The 15,645-nt window shown below is 38.9% G+C and overlaps 1 long non-coding RNA gene across 1 annotated transcript; it reads right to left on the reverse strand.

Moving 5' to 3' along the window:
- Nucleotides 1-904: 904 nt before the first annotated feature.
- Nucleotides 905-6,594, reverse strand: LOC132873072 (uncharacterized). Its single transcript, XR_009651529.1, has 2 exons — nt 4,747-6,594; nt 905-4,529 (listed from the first exon to the last, which is right to left on the reverse strand). It is a non-coding gene; the product is annotated as an uncharacterized LOC132873072 (long non-coding RNA).
- Between the last annotated feature and the right edge of the window lie 9,051 nt (nt 6,595-15,645).

A 15,645-nucleotide genomic window follows, 5' to 3' on the forward strand; every position in this document is an offset into this window, starting at 1 on the left:
AATCACATATTCTTCATTTGTCACAAAAATGAATAAAGTCAGAGTAGGATTTACTCATTCCCCAGGAGGAGTGGTCAAAAAACCTTGTTTCATGACCAGATTATGAGAGGAACATTCCCAATCTACCTGGCTTTTGCAAGATAATGCACTCAGTACCAAGGTTCAGCAGGTCACACCTCTGAACTTGGAGATATGATTATTTTGAATCAAGATCATATATTCACAATCAGACCTGCTTATCAAGTTAATTGGACTCCCTTGAAAATGAGATGTCACATCTCAAGGGGTTATCCTCAAAATAAATACAAATTCATAACAGGGATTCATCAAAACAGTGATTCAACATAATATTGATTCAGCAAAGCACAATTCCTGAGTGATGTTCTTTCTGTTTTTCAATTGTTTGCCACAAGGCTCCCCCCTTCAGCATTTAATCTACCATTTTCTTCATATTTTCTACAAATAATTTCCCACTATAATTTTTGCTATATTTTCACTTTCTGCATTTTCTTTTTTTTCAGAGAATGCCAAAGACTGCAAGTTTTTTTATTCGTTTCCATGCAAAGACTGATTTGGAGGACATCCACATCATATCTGCCTTAATATCAACACATCTTTGATTAATGTATGTAAACCATTTATCATGGCAAACATTCAGCTTGTTCAGTGTGTTGAGTGCAGGATGTTAAGTCATCCTTCTCAGTCATTAGTAACAGCATTATTTGTGATGTATATATTAGTTAGCTCCCTGACGGAGAAGATTACGGCTTTAGATATGCACATCCAGACTCAAGAGGGTTAGTGTTGGGGTTCACCCCAGTCAGAGACCCCGATTCCTTCGTGGGCCCCCCTCAGATCCGAGGACGAATGAAACAGGTCGATAGAAACAGACAGGGGAACACCAGAGAGTTCACATGCCAGTTTATTCGCACAGTCACTTCGTCGAAATGAAAACATTCTTGGAAACATCTTATAGTATCTCTGTGTTTATGTTTTGTCTTCATTTGTGTGTGTGTGTGTGTAGAAGTGTGTAATGATCTTGAATCAATCATAATATAATAACATATTTCTGATGATAGTAAGGTACAGATAGATATCAGAGTTTCGGCTTATGGTCAATATTATGGTTAATATTCATTACATAGAGCATGGAATGTCTAAACACAGAATGTCTAGTCTACGGAGTCTATTCAGAGAAGGTCAAAGACATTAGTTTGCACAGAAAGGATCTAATAATTTAACATAATTTCTTAACACATGAATGTGTGTTAAGTCAGTAAATTACATCTTGATTTCATCAACATAAGCAAAATAACAAATATGTCTTTAATAATGCTAAAACAAAGAATGTTATAAGAAAATAAACATAAAAAATAAGAACAACTTAAACATAAGAACAATGAGAATATGTCTGAAAGAGAGAGAACAATTAAACAACTAACAGGATTAAACTCATAACTAAATTAGGTTAATGCTTTTAAACTACAAACCCTTAGAATCATAAGATCTTAAGATAAGATCATAAGATCTAATTATTATGAAACTAATCTAAAACTATAAAACTAACATTAATCACGGAATGCATTCATTAATTACGGGATCCAAATCACTACTACTTAGTAAAAATACTATGGTATATTTCAAGCTTTTAAGAAGCTATAAACCTAAGTTTCAACTAAACATGAATTAACATAAACATGAACCTTAATTCTACCATTTCAGAGTGTGTGGGTCGATCTGACACCAAAACAGACCTTGGTGAATCTTTCAGACACCTCTCTGAATGAAAATACACATTCATATCAAAAAATAAACAAAATGTTCCCAAACAATGTCCAGCCGAGACAGAAGGTCATTTTTAACTGAACCTTAAGTTAATCCTTAATTTTGTCACCATTTTAATTAATTACTGCCTTCTTGGTCAAGAATAATACTTATATAAACCTAACAATCCCCCCCTTTGATAATAGTATCACTATTATCAAATCCTAGGATCATATTTGATCATTATCACCTCATGATCATATATGTGATTACATCGAGAATTAATCTTGAGTTAATCTTTGCCCTTCTTGACGTATATTGGTGCTCAGAGGGCAGGCATGCCCGATCAGCCCTCGTCTCACCTCACCGGAGCTTAGAGAAACTCAAAACCTCTTAATTCCCAGATACACGCTACTTCCTTCAGAGTAATTTGTTCTAAAACAGTGAGGGAAAAATGAAATTAGAAGGCATATCGACCTATAGTGAGAACAGAGTCCTGTAAGAATACAGAGTTTCAGAGCATGGAGATGTGTAATAATAGTAGAAAATGGCATCAGATGAAAGACATAACACATTCGTGTGGTGTGCGCTTGTGCAGTCCAGTTAGCGAAGTTAGTCCAGAAGATGTTGTCTCGAAGTCCAGCTCGAGCAGGTAACCCTGCTCCGAGCAATGAAGTGGTCCAGAAGGCTCGGGCGGGTAACCCTGCCCCGAGCAAAGATGAAGCAGTCACGAAGGCTCGGGCGGGTAGCCCTGCCCCGAGCAACAATGAAGTCACGAAACCCGTGATGAGGACTGTCATGGTTGTAGTGAGGATGATTGGTTCCAAATGGGGCGCAAGATCTCTTCCCCTCTTTGTTCACAACGTCTTGAGGATTCTCAGTCGAATCTGTGTAGATCTCAGAAATAGAGAGAGAGAAAACTGGCCAGAGGGAGACTAGATAGGGACACAAAAAGCGTTAATAGCAGCAAACTTGTTATTGTAACACAACTTTGTTATGGAGCCTTCTTCAATCGAGTGGCATGGATCCACTGTGGAAAAAGATCAGTTAAAACAGCAGCAAAAGTAATGGCGACTATGTCTGCAGGCCCATTATATTGTTTTCCCAATTGTCCAAATCATTACTTTAAAAAGTCACACCAGCACCTGTCTCCCACGTGAAAGGGGTGTGTGGTGGAGATAATATTGTATTATTGACCTTGGTACAAATTTTATGCAACTTATCTATAAGGGCTGCAGAATACTCATCCATATGCATTTTCAAATCAGAGGTACCCGGAGCCAGAGTTCCCTTCTTCCAGGGGAGAATAATTTCTTGGTGTCACACGAATTTCAGCCAGAATGAATTATGGATTACAGAACCAAACCTGTGTCCTGCATGACCTTAATTAATTTGTCTTTCAATGTTCGATTAGTACGTTCTACAATACCAGAGGATTTAGGAATGTGAAAACACCAGTTTAGTTTAGAGATACTTACAAAGGTTTTGTGTGACTTTTGAGGTGAAAGGGGTACCCTTGTCTGAGTCTATGGCATTTGAAACCCCATAACTATAACAATAATTATTATTGATTTCTTATTATTTTATTGTTGTTATTTTATTGTTCTGCTTTTATTGTTTGTTTTTCTTTTTTACTGTCCAGTGTTCTTAGGTACCTTGAAAGGCACTTATAAATAAAATGTATCATTATTATTATTATAACTAGGTATTATTTCTTTTGCCAGAGTACGAGTGAACTACCTTCACGTTCTCTCGAGAACAGGGAAAAACTTCTACCCATTTAGAGAATTTGTTCACAATCAAGATGACAAAAATCAAATGAGAAAGAGCGAGCGTATGTCTCATGCAGAATATCAGGCTGATATTGATTGAACACACAGAATAACCACAGAGGTGTGGTAATATTATAAATTATAAAACAAGAACCGTCTGAGGGTTTAGAACAAGAACCACCAACAAAGAGTACATCCCCCATCCCTAGAGGGCTGGAGGAGAGACCAGACCTGATACTAGTAGTATGTACGATTTTTAGACAGACAATATCAATGTCATCTCAAGTATCATCCCGAGAATTAAGGAGGCGTGCGAGAGCGCGACCTACATTATCAAAAGAGGATGTGACACGAATTTCGAGATTGTTAGTAGAACAGAGAATAAATAGTCATATGTTAATTTAATTATCTATTAAATTACTGATTAATTAATTTAATGGGTCTGTCAATTTTGCAACCATCAAAGCACATGCGGAGACAGCCCCCAGACACGCAAGTAAGCCTTGAGCAACAATGTCTAATGTTTTGGATAAAAACGCACAATGATGCATCTCCCCCCCTCATGCTCCCCAGAGGCTGTGCCTTGGTGTTCACAGGCATAGAGGTGGAAGGGCTTGAAGTGAGCAGGTAACCCAGGGGTGGAACAAAGGGTGCTTTTGAGGGAGTGATAAGTGACCACCATAGCGTCAGTCCAGGTCAAAGGATGTTGCAGTGGATCGTGATGAGAGATTGCGGAACGGAGAAGCTTGTCATATAAAGAGCAGTCAGGGATCCATTTTCTGACCCAGCAGGGCGTTTTGTGTCTAGAATGACAGCCTTGAGAAAGTTCAAAACTTCAAAAGTTCAAATACTTAAGTGTCCATACAATATTGCAGCTTGGTTCTGGAAACCTTAAAGCCCTTATGCGCCAGATGTTGGAGCAGGCGCAAGTGTCAGTGTCTTGGCAGATTTCTGGTGACTCAGCAGATACCAGAACACACAGACCATAGAGTCCTGAGGGAGGGAGAAGGTCACAGAGCACGTTATGAATTACAGCTGAAAAAAAAAAAACAGCAGGAGAGTCAAATGAAACCTTGAGTCCAAACACTATCTCCTCATGTGCGTGGAAAAAGGCAGAACAGAGATCATTAATTTTCATTAATGGAAAAACAGCAATGATGAGCAGGAACCTGTGACATTACAGAAGAAACAATCAATTCATTAATCTCACGTAAATCTTGTGTAAAGTGTCTCGCCACGCCTTGCTCGAGAAGAGACTGTAGGATGGCATGGATCCAGAGAGAAAGGTATTGCTTAACATAAACAACTTAACTCTGTTAACTCTGTTTCTTGCTGAAAAAAATTATGGTTAACTAAATACATTAAAAGCCTATCCATTCCATATCCTCTGTGGTTTTTAAAGGCAAAAGTATGGAGGTTTAAAACTTCAGCAAACAATTAATCAGAGCATTTCATATCAATAGTTCGAAATTAGGAGGAACATGGTTAAGCTTAGCCTCATAAGTAGCAATAAGTTTAAAGAAAGATAAGGAGATAAAAAACAGGGCAAATTGAAATGACAAACTATTTCACTGAATGTAATTTGAATAAAATTGAATAGCTGATAAGCACTCTTTGCTGGATTCGATATGTGACAGAGACTGAAAATACATTTTTAATTCAATTAACAGTATTAATGAGAATGAGAATTGGTTGTCTTGGACATTTCGACTTTATGTATATGGAATTTACCTAGTAATATAAAGAGATTACTTATTAAATTTATTATTGTGAGAAAGTGCCAAAAATAATGATTTTCTCTGCCCATTGCAGATTTCTGTGGCTGTCCTTGCCTGCTATTCTTGCATGAGTTGTTTGTTTATATTATAGCTATCTGTAACAGTCTGGGAGCCCTATCTCAATGTTGGCTGAGAAAGAGACAGAGAGACTATAGAGACGGAACAATTATTCTAAATATTATTTATAATAGGACGACAATTATTCAAAAAATGTCAAAAATGAAGTAAAAAGCGGGTTAGCTCGCTGTTGAGCTAATTGCATGCTTCCCAGACAAGACAAGTCCACATTTCGCTAAAACGCGTCAGAAACAGGAGTATATAGGATATTTAAAGGTTAGAATTACATATGATTAATAAAAATACCACTACACGATCAGTTTTAAAATGTTTTAGATCAACATTAAACATTAGGTTAAACATTAAACTTTTCGGCATTTCCATTCACACGTAGGGTAAATATATTTGATGCCTTTTATTATGCCTTTAAACAGGAAGTGGTATAATACTCAATATTTTAAAAGTGATTCCTGATAAATATCTTCAAATCTGAAAGTGATATTTGATTTGGCTGAATTAATCAAACTCTAAGCCTTAAATATATTTCTTCTGTTTTTACCATGTCTGTTTAATTTAAGTGAATGTTTTAAAAATGTTTTTTGTGTTGTATTTGCTTGTACAGTTATTTCCTTATTTAAGGTCTGAACGCATACGATTACTGCCCAAATCTAATGAGACGAGAGTTTTGCCCTAAAGAGCTGCTTTTTCTTTTATCCAGTGCGCATGCCCAGTTCACAAGCATCATGGGAACTGGAGTTCTCATGTTATTTTGCCGTCACATACTTCGTATTCATCATTTATAAGATCTAGACATGAAACTGCATTAATAGCTGCACTATTAATTATTAAAACGCATTAATAGTCTTGTAGAGTGCTCGCGGACCACTCGTGACTTTCCTGATAACCTTCCAGTTACAAGTTTCGGACTATCAACACACAATGAATATAAAATAAAATACAGATGATCTACTCACCAAACGCTGAAACTAATTGATTAAGAAGCAGATTTTTCCCCTGATGATGTTAAGGGAAGAGGATCTCTTCTCTTGGATTTCGAACAGTGATGAGATTCACAGACGATTCGGATCTTCTTCGGGACGAAACATAAATGACTCGATCGAGCGAATCGATACAGACGCACTGCATTTGTTTGAGTTCATGCACACGTAATGGTTTAAGGAAAGTTCATACTTTAATTTCATGCAGCATGAGAGTGTGATTATTGTTTACAATTTGAAAACAGGAATACAAATAAGGTTTCCGTAGTTTCTGAGTCAAGAATCAAGAGTGAATCAAGTAAATTGATTCACACGCATGCGAGTTGTTCTAAAGAATCGATTCATTGAAGCTTTCGTTGAGATCATAATGCACACCCATGTCAACAAATTATACAGAATGTCCGTATTTTATACGGATTTGATTCAATAAACATAGTATACGGGCGTACAAATAAAGTTATACGGATTCTTTTTAACAAAAAAACTTCAATATTTATTTAGAGCTATAATCAAGTCCCACAATCATAAAAGAGTACATAACATTTACACTTTGTGGTTTTTTGTCAAACATTGAAGCTTGTATTCATTCTTAAAGTTTATTGAATAAAAAGTACCTGGGATATATCATTGTTAATTATCATTCAAATTTTAGGTAAATCATTTTAATTTGCATCTTATAAGGATTTTATAAAGGAAATAAGGATTTTGGAAGTTTGTTATACAGGTTTGATTCACCAAAGGTTTGACATTTATGCACACCAGGAACACAGTTCTAACTGTTCATGTCCAGAGTAACTACTGATTTGTTGTTTCATTATTTTGTGCATATCCAGTAATGCCTTATATAAATGCTAAAACAATTAAAGATACATTACACAGCTCCCAGAGATTGCAAATACCTGGATGAGGATAAATCAAAACTGAGCCGGCCAAATTGTCTAGAATCTGTGTAGAATGCTAAACCACATCCAATCCCGTGGGTTTTTTTCTCGGGGTCCGGGTACCTTAATACAATAATACAATTAATATAATACAATTTTTCCCCCCATGGTGGCTGCACGAAGGAATCAAAGATTAAAAGCGCGCTCTTCCCGTGACAGCTCTTTCACTTCACGAGGGTCACCTTCCCGTAAACAAATTACGAGGTTTACCAATCTTCCCGTGGCTCTACCAAGCCCCGTAACGTCCCGGAAACAAGAGTCTACGAGGTTCCCCAAACGTCCCGTGCCTCTACACGAGGTTTACCAAGAACATAACCAGAATTACAGTGGTGCTTGAAAGTTTGTGAACCCTTTAGAATTTTCTATATTTCTGCATAAATATGACCTAAAACATCATCAGATTTTCACACAAGTCCTAAAAGTAGATAAAGAGCAGGGCCGGTTCTGGAGGGGTAGCAACGGTAGCATTTGCACCCGGGACTGGTGTGGAGAGGGGCCCCAAAAAATAAGATAAAATAAAAAATAAAGAGTTCTCTCTGTTCCTGAATAAGTGCATTACTAATGGTTACTTTTTAAGGCAGCCCGCCGTGGCTGCAGGCTTATTTATTATAGCCAATTTAGTTAAAATAGTTTATGTAAAATGTTTATAGTTATAGTTATGTGATGGTTGTCCTGATCAGGACAACCATCACATAACTATAACTATAAACATTTTACATAAACTATTTTAACTAAATTGGCTATAATAAACACATGGTTGTTGTTTTTTTTTTTTTATGGGTGCGCGCGATGTTGCACCCGGGTCCAGATTAGGGCAGAACCGACCCTGATAAAGAGAACCCAGTTAAACAAATGAGACAAAAATATTATACTTGGTCATTTATTTATTGATGAAAATGATCCAATATTATATATCGGTGAGTGGCAAAAGTATGTGAACCTTTGCTTTCAGTATATGGTGTGACCCCCTTGTGCAGCAATAACTGCAACTAAATGTTTCCGGTAACTGTTGATCAGTCCTGCACACCAGCTTGGAGGAATTTTAGCCCATTCCTCCATACAGAACAGCTTCAACTCTGGGATGTTGGTGGGTTTCCTCACATGAACTGCTCGCTTCAGGTCCTTCCACAACATTTCAATTGGATTAAGGTCAGGACTTTGACTTGACCATTCCAAAACATTAATTTTATTCTTCTTTAACCATTCTTTGGTAGAACGACTTGTGTGCTTAGGGTCGTTGTCTTGCTGCATGACCCACCTTCTCTTGAGATTCAGTTCATGGACAGATGTCCTGACATTTTCCTTTAGAATTTGCTGGTATAATTCAGAATTCATTGTTCCATCAATGATGGTACGCTGTCCTGGCCCAGATGCAGCAAAACAGGCCCAAACCATGATACTACCACCAACATGTTTCACAGATGGGATAAGGTTCTTATGCTGGAATGCACTGTTTTCCTTTCTCCAAATATAACGCTTTTCATTTAAACCAAAAAGTTCTATTTTGGTCTCATCTATCCGCAAAACATTTTTCCAATAGCCTTCTGGCTTGTCCACGTGATCTTTAGCAAACCACAGACAAGCAGCAACATTCTTTTTGGAGAGCAGTGGCTTTCTCCTTGCAACCCTGCCATGCACACCATTGTTGTTCAGTGTTCTCCTGATGGTGGACTCATGAACATTAACATTAGCCAATGTGAGAGAGGCCTTCAGTTGCTCAGAAGTTACCCTGAGGTCCTTTGTGACCTCGCTGACTATTACACACCTTGCTCTTGGAGTGATCTTTGTTGGTTGACCACTCCTGGGGAGGGTAACAATGGTCTTGAATTTCCTCCATTTGTACACAATCTGTCTGACAGTGGATTGGTGGAGTCCAAACTCTTTAGAGATGGTTTTGTAACCTTTTCCAGCCTGATGAGCATCAACAACGCTTTTTCTGAGGTCCTCAGAAATCTCCTTTGTTCGTGCCATGATACACTTCCCCAAACATGTGTTATGAAGATCAGACTTTGATAGATCCCTGTTCTTTAAATAAAACGGGGTGCCCACTCAAACCTGATTGTCATCCCATTGATTGAAAACACCTGACTTTAATTTCACCTTCAAATGAACTGCTAATCCTAGAGGTTCACATACTTTTGCCACTCACAGATATGTAATATTGTGAACCTCAATTCATTCATTCATAGCTATTAACTAGCTTCTGTCTAAGCTAAGCTCTTCCTGGTTTACGCACTTCCTGTTTCCTGAGTTGTTCGCGCCGAGTCCTTTTTCCCGCGAGTGCCGGCGTTAATTACTAATCCTTTTTTAACTTTTTTTCTATAAATAAATTTCCAGTATCCTCTTCATTTTTATTATACTGTCGCTTTCATTTTTCTACTTTTCACTTTCGCTTTCCTTTTTCCGTTTTTTTCTCTTTCTTTTTTCGGAAGAACGCCGAGACCGGAAGCTTTCTTTTTCTCTCCTCCTGTGTAAAGTCCACAAGCGGAGGCCATCTGATCTGCTTTAATATCAACAGATCTTCATTTAAGGTACGTGAATCTTTTCATCATGGCACACCTTCAGCCTGTTCAGTGTGCTGAGTGCAGGATGTTTAGTCATTCTTCCTCCGTCACTAGCGATAGCTCTATTAGCTTTACTTGTGATAAGTGCAGATTAGTTAGCTCTCTGACAGAGAAGATTTCAGTGCTAGAAGCGCGTGTCCAGGCTTTAGAGCAGGTTAGTGAGCGTGAGAACAGTGTAGTTTCTGTTAGGGAAAGTCTGGACGCCCTAGGTGGAGTTAGCAATCCCCCAACTCCGGCATTAGAGCCCTTACAGCGGGGCGAATGGGTGACGGCTCGGCAGCATAAGCGTAGAGCCAAAGCTACCGCTGAGGCTCGCCCACGGGAGCACCACTCCTCTCCGTGTCACGTGTCGAACAGGTTTGCTCTCCTTAGTGATGCACCCACTGAGAAACCTGAAAGAGCTCTGGTTATAGGGGACTCTATCATACGGCACGTGAAATTAGCTCAGCCTTTAGGGGCACCAGCAGCTTTAGTCAGGTGTATACCGGGAGCCAGGGCGCCGGACATAGCAGGTAATCTTAGGGTCCTAGGCAAGCACAGGTTCTCAAAGATAGTTATCCATGCAGGAGCTAATGATATACGCCTTCGTCAGTCTGAGGTTACTAAGAGTAACTTTGTAGAGGTGTTTAAATTAGCGAAGGCGATGTCTGATGCTGTAGTGTGCTCTGGCCCCATCCCAATGCGGCGTGGCGATGTAGCTTACAGCAGGTTATGGTCGCTGAACTGCTGGCTGTCCAGGTGGTGCTCTGAAAACAGTGTGGGCTTTATAGATAATTGGGCTAATTTTGAGGGCACTGCTGGCCTGTTAGGGCGGGACGGTATCCATCCCACCCGGGAAAGTGCTGCTCTCATTTCTTGACTCTAGCTCAGTCACAAGACAGGCCTAGTTTAAAAAATTAGCACCCTGGTATAATGATGACACTCGCACATTAAAACAGACCACTCGAAAATTGGAACGTAAATGGCATCAAACAAAATTGGTAGTGTTCAAATTAGCTTGGAAGGAGAGCTTCCTGAAGTATAGAAAAGCTCTTAGTGCTGCGAGATCAACATATTTCTCCTCCCTAATAGAAGATAACAAAAATAATCCTAGATTCCTATTTAATACTGTAGCAAAATTAACCAGGAATAAGTCCACTATCAACACATGCACACCTGCAGTATGTAGTAGCAACGACTTCATGAATTTTTTTAATGACAAAATTGAGAATATCCGACAAAAAATTCAAACTACTAATTTAAGGTTAGACAATGAAAGTGACCTTGTAGTTAACAATATAACTGTATCAGATCATCAGTTAGAATGTTTTACTCCCCTAAAAGAAACTGAATTACTTTCATTAATCTCTACATCAAAAGCCTCAACTTGCGTACTAGATCCCTTACCGACACATCTATTCAAACAGATAATGCCTGGAGTAATTGAACCGCTTCTGAAAATAATAAATTCTTCTCTTATGATTGGCTATGTACCCAAATCCTTTAAACTAGCAGTTATCAAACCCCTGATTAAAAAACCTGACCTTGATCCCTGTCAGCTGTCCAATTATCGGCCAATATCAAACCTCCCCTTTATCTCCAAGATCCTTGAAAAAGCTGTGGCACAGCAGTTATGCTCATATTTACATAGGAATAACATCCATGAAATGTATCAGTCAGGATTTAGACCTCATCATAGCACAGAGACAGCACTGGTTAAAGTAGTAAACGACCTACTGTTGGCGTCTGATCAGGGCTGTGTCTTGCTACTTGTGTTGCTTGACCTTAGTGCAGCATTTGATACCATTGATCATTCCATTCTTCTGGATAGACTAGAAAATGTTGTGGGAGTTAAGGGAATGGCCCTCTCCTGGCTCAGGTCTTATCTAACTGATCGTTATCAGTATGTTGATATAAATGGTGATATTTCTAGACGTACCGAGGTAAAGTTTGGTGTTCCACAAGGTTCTGTCTTGGGTCCACTGCTTTTTTCTCTATATATGTTACCTCTGGGCGATATTATTCGTAAACATTGTATTAGTTTCCACTGTTATGCTGATGACACACAGTTGTATGTCTCTGCAAAACCTGATGAGAGACACCAGCTTAATAAAATTGAGGAATGTGTTAAGGACATTAGACACTGGATGCTTATAAATTTCCTTCTGCTTAACTCTGACAAGACTGAAGTACTTGTGCTAGGACCACATACAGCTAGAAGTAAGTTTTCTGATTACACAGTAACTCTGGATGGCCTTTCTGTTTCTTCACGTGCAGCAGTAAAAGACCTCGGAGTGATTATTGACCCCAGTCTTTCATTCGAAACTCACATTGATAACATCACCCGGATAGCTTTCTTTCATCTCAGAAATATTGCAAAGATAAGAAATTTAATGTCATTGCATGATGCAGAAAAACTAGTCCATGCTTTCCTTACCTCCAGGTTGGATTATTGTAATGCCTTACTGTCTGGATGTTCCAATAAGTGCATAAACAAGCTCCAGTTAGTTCAAAATGCCGCAGCAAGAGTCCTTACTAGAACTAGAAAATATGACCACATCACGCCTGTCTTATCCACACTGCATTGGCTCCCAATCAAATTTCGTATTGATTATAAAATACTACTATTGACCTTTAAAGCACTAAATGGTCTCGCACCACAGTACCTGAGTGAACTTCTGCTCCTCTATGACCCGCCACGCCTACTTAGATCAAAAGGTGCAGGCTATCTGCTGGTACCTCGTATAGTGAAGGCTACATCAGGGGGCAGAGCCTTTTCTTACAAAGCCCCACTGTTATGGAACAGCCTTCCAAGTATTGTTCGGGAATCAGACACAGTCTCAGCATTTAAGTCTAGGCTGAAAACATATCTGTTTAGTCAAGCCTTTTGTTAATGGTGTTTATGAGGTAATGGAGTAGATCTGGAGGGTCCTCAGACATAGAGTGTTTTGGTAAACTGGGATGTATGGATGCTGTCAGTCCCCACTCGCTTGCTCACTCGAGTTTGTTGATGGTGTAGTGGCTGGCTGCTTTATGTCCCGGGGCTCCCTCATGCCTGTGTTACCTTCTAGCTCTCTCCTTTTAGTTATGCTGTCATAGTTAGTCCCTGCTTGTACTCGGTGCAATATGTATACTGTTCCTACTTATTCAGGTGACATTGGGCATACCTAACCACCTGTGTTTTCTTTCTCTCCCCCCCCACCCCAAATCTGTCCCTCTGAGTTACATGGAGTCAACAGGAAATCTTTTGGTGGAGACGGTGGGGACCTCGACTGGCTATCGTAGCCTGCAGGGAATCGGCCATCAGACATTCTGTCGCATGTCCCAGACCCGGTGAAATGTAACTGAATTGTCTTGGCCAGGCCTAAGGGTCCCATCTGCATCTCATCATTGCTGAGGAGTGTGCTCCCATCACCCAATCAAGCATCCAGCCAGAGCAGGTCATGATATATTTTTTACCATATTAACATGCCATTGTGTGTTATGCCTGATGTAAAGACTCTCGTCTCTGCGAGCCTACCACACAGATTTAATACTTGTCATTTTTAGGGCATACCTAACAACGTGTTTTCTTTCTCTCTCTCTCTTCCTCCCCATCTGTCCCTCTGAGTTACATGTTGATCCTGGGATTGAGATGCTGGCCTCTTCTGCCCCTCGGACCTGCTTGATCCATCCTGGTGCCCTGTGTCTGGTCGGAGTTTTATCGCCCCACTCCGGGGATGTGAAGGACGGGCCCCATGAGGACAGTTGAGGGTTATACCTGTTAAAACTGTTAAGATTATAGTCAGGCTGTCTTTTGTTGCCCAAATGAGGATGGGTTCCCTTTTGAGTCTGGTTCCTCTCGAGGTTTCTTCCTCATGTCATCTGAGGGAGTTTTTCCTTGCCACCGTCGCCACAGGCTTGCTCATTGGGGATAGATTAGGGATAAAATTAGCTCATGTTTTAAGTCGTTCAAATTCTGTAAAGCTGCTTTGTGACAATGTTTATTGTTAAAAGCGCTGTACAAATAAACTTGATTTGATAATATTGGATCATTTTCCTCAATAAATAAATGACCAAGTATAATATTTTGTCTCATTTGTTTACCTGGGTTCTCTTTATCAACTTTTGGGACTTGTGTGAAAATCTGATGATGTTTTAGGTCATATTTATGCAGAAATATACAAAATTCTAAAGGGTTCACAAACTTTCAAGCACCACTGTATAAACAACTGGGTCTCTTTTCTTTTTTTAAATTACTACCAACCAGGCGGAAGTCTAACCAATCAAATTATAAATTAAAATTAAAATAATTTACTCACCTGGTTGGCAGTATCCCACTTCTGACACCAAATTGTTGGGGTTCACCCCAGTCAGAGACCCCGATTCCTTCGTGGGCCCCCCTCGGATCCGAGGACGAATGAAACAGGTCGATAGAAACAGACAGGGGAACACCAGAGAGTTCACATGCCAGTTTATTCGCACAGTCACTTCGTCGAAATGAAAACATTCTTGGAAACATCTTATAGTATCTCTGTGTTTATGTTTTGTCTTCATTTGTGTGTGTGTGTGTGTGTGTGTGTGTAATGGGTGTGCGTCTATGTAGAAGTGTGTAATGATCTTGAATCAATCATATAATAACATATTTCTGATGATAGTAAGGTACAGATAGATATCAGAGTTTCGGCTTATGGTCAATATTATGGTTAATATTCATTACATAGAGCATGGAATGTCTAAACACAGAATGTCTAGTCTATGGAGTCTATTCAGAGAAGGTCAAAGACATTAGTTTGCACAGAAAGGATCTAATAATTTAACATAATTTCTTAACATATGAATGTGTGTTAAGTCAGTAAATTACATCTTGATTTCATCAACATAAGCAAAATAACAAATAACAATATGTCTTTAATAATGCTAAAACAAAGAATGTTATAAGAAAATAAACATAAAAAATAAGAACAACTTAAACATAAGAACAATGAGAATATGTCTGAAAGAGAGAGAACAATTAAACAACTAACAGGATTAAACTCATAACTAAATTAGGTTAATGCTTTTAAACTAAAAACCCTTAGAATCATAAGGTCTTAAGATAAGATCATAAGATCTAATTATAATGTCATTATGAAACTAATCTAAAACTATAAAACTAACATTAATCACGGAATGCATTCATTAATTACGGGATCCAAATCACTACCATCGTATATTTCAAGCTTTTAAGAAGCTATAAACCTAAGTTTCAACTAAACATGAATTAACATAAACATGAACCTTAATTCTACCATTTCAGAGTGTGTGTGGGTCGATCTGACACCAAAACAGCCCTTGATGAATCTTTCAGACACCTCTCTGAATGAAAATACACATTCATATCAAAAAATAAACAAAATGTTCCCAAACAATGTCCAGCCGAGACAGAAGGTCATTTTTAACTGAACCTTAAGTTAATCCTTAATTTTGTCACCATTTTAATTAATTACTGCCTTCTTGGTCAAGAATAATACTTATATAAACCTAACAGTTAGTGAGAGGGAGAGCAGTGTAGTTTCTGTAGGGGAAAGTCTGGATGCCCTAGGTCAAGTTAGCAATCCCCCAACTCCAGCATTAGAGCCCTTACAGCAGAGCAAATGGGTGACAACTCGGCAGCATAATCACAGAGCTAATGCTGAGGCTTGCCCACGGGAGCAACTCTCCTCTTTGCTTCATGTGTCTAACAGGTTTATTGTCCTTAGTGAAATCAACCACTGAGAAACCTGAAAGAGCTCTGGTTATAGGAGACTATCTTACGGCACATGAAATTAGCT

The sequence above is a fragment of the Neoarius graeffei genome, chromosome 25, assembly GCF_027579695.1.
Source record: "Neoarius graeffei isolate fNeoGra1 chromosome 25, fNeoGra1.pri, whole genome shotgun sequence".
Taxonomy (NCBI): domain Eukaryota; kingdom Metazoa; phylum Chordata; class Actinopteri; order Siluriformes; family Ariidae; genus Neoarius; species Neoarius graeffei.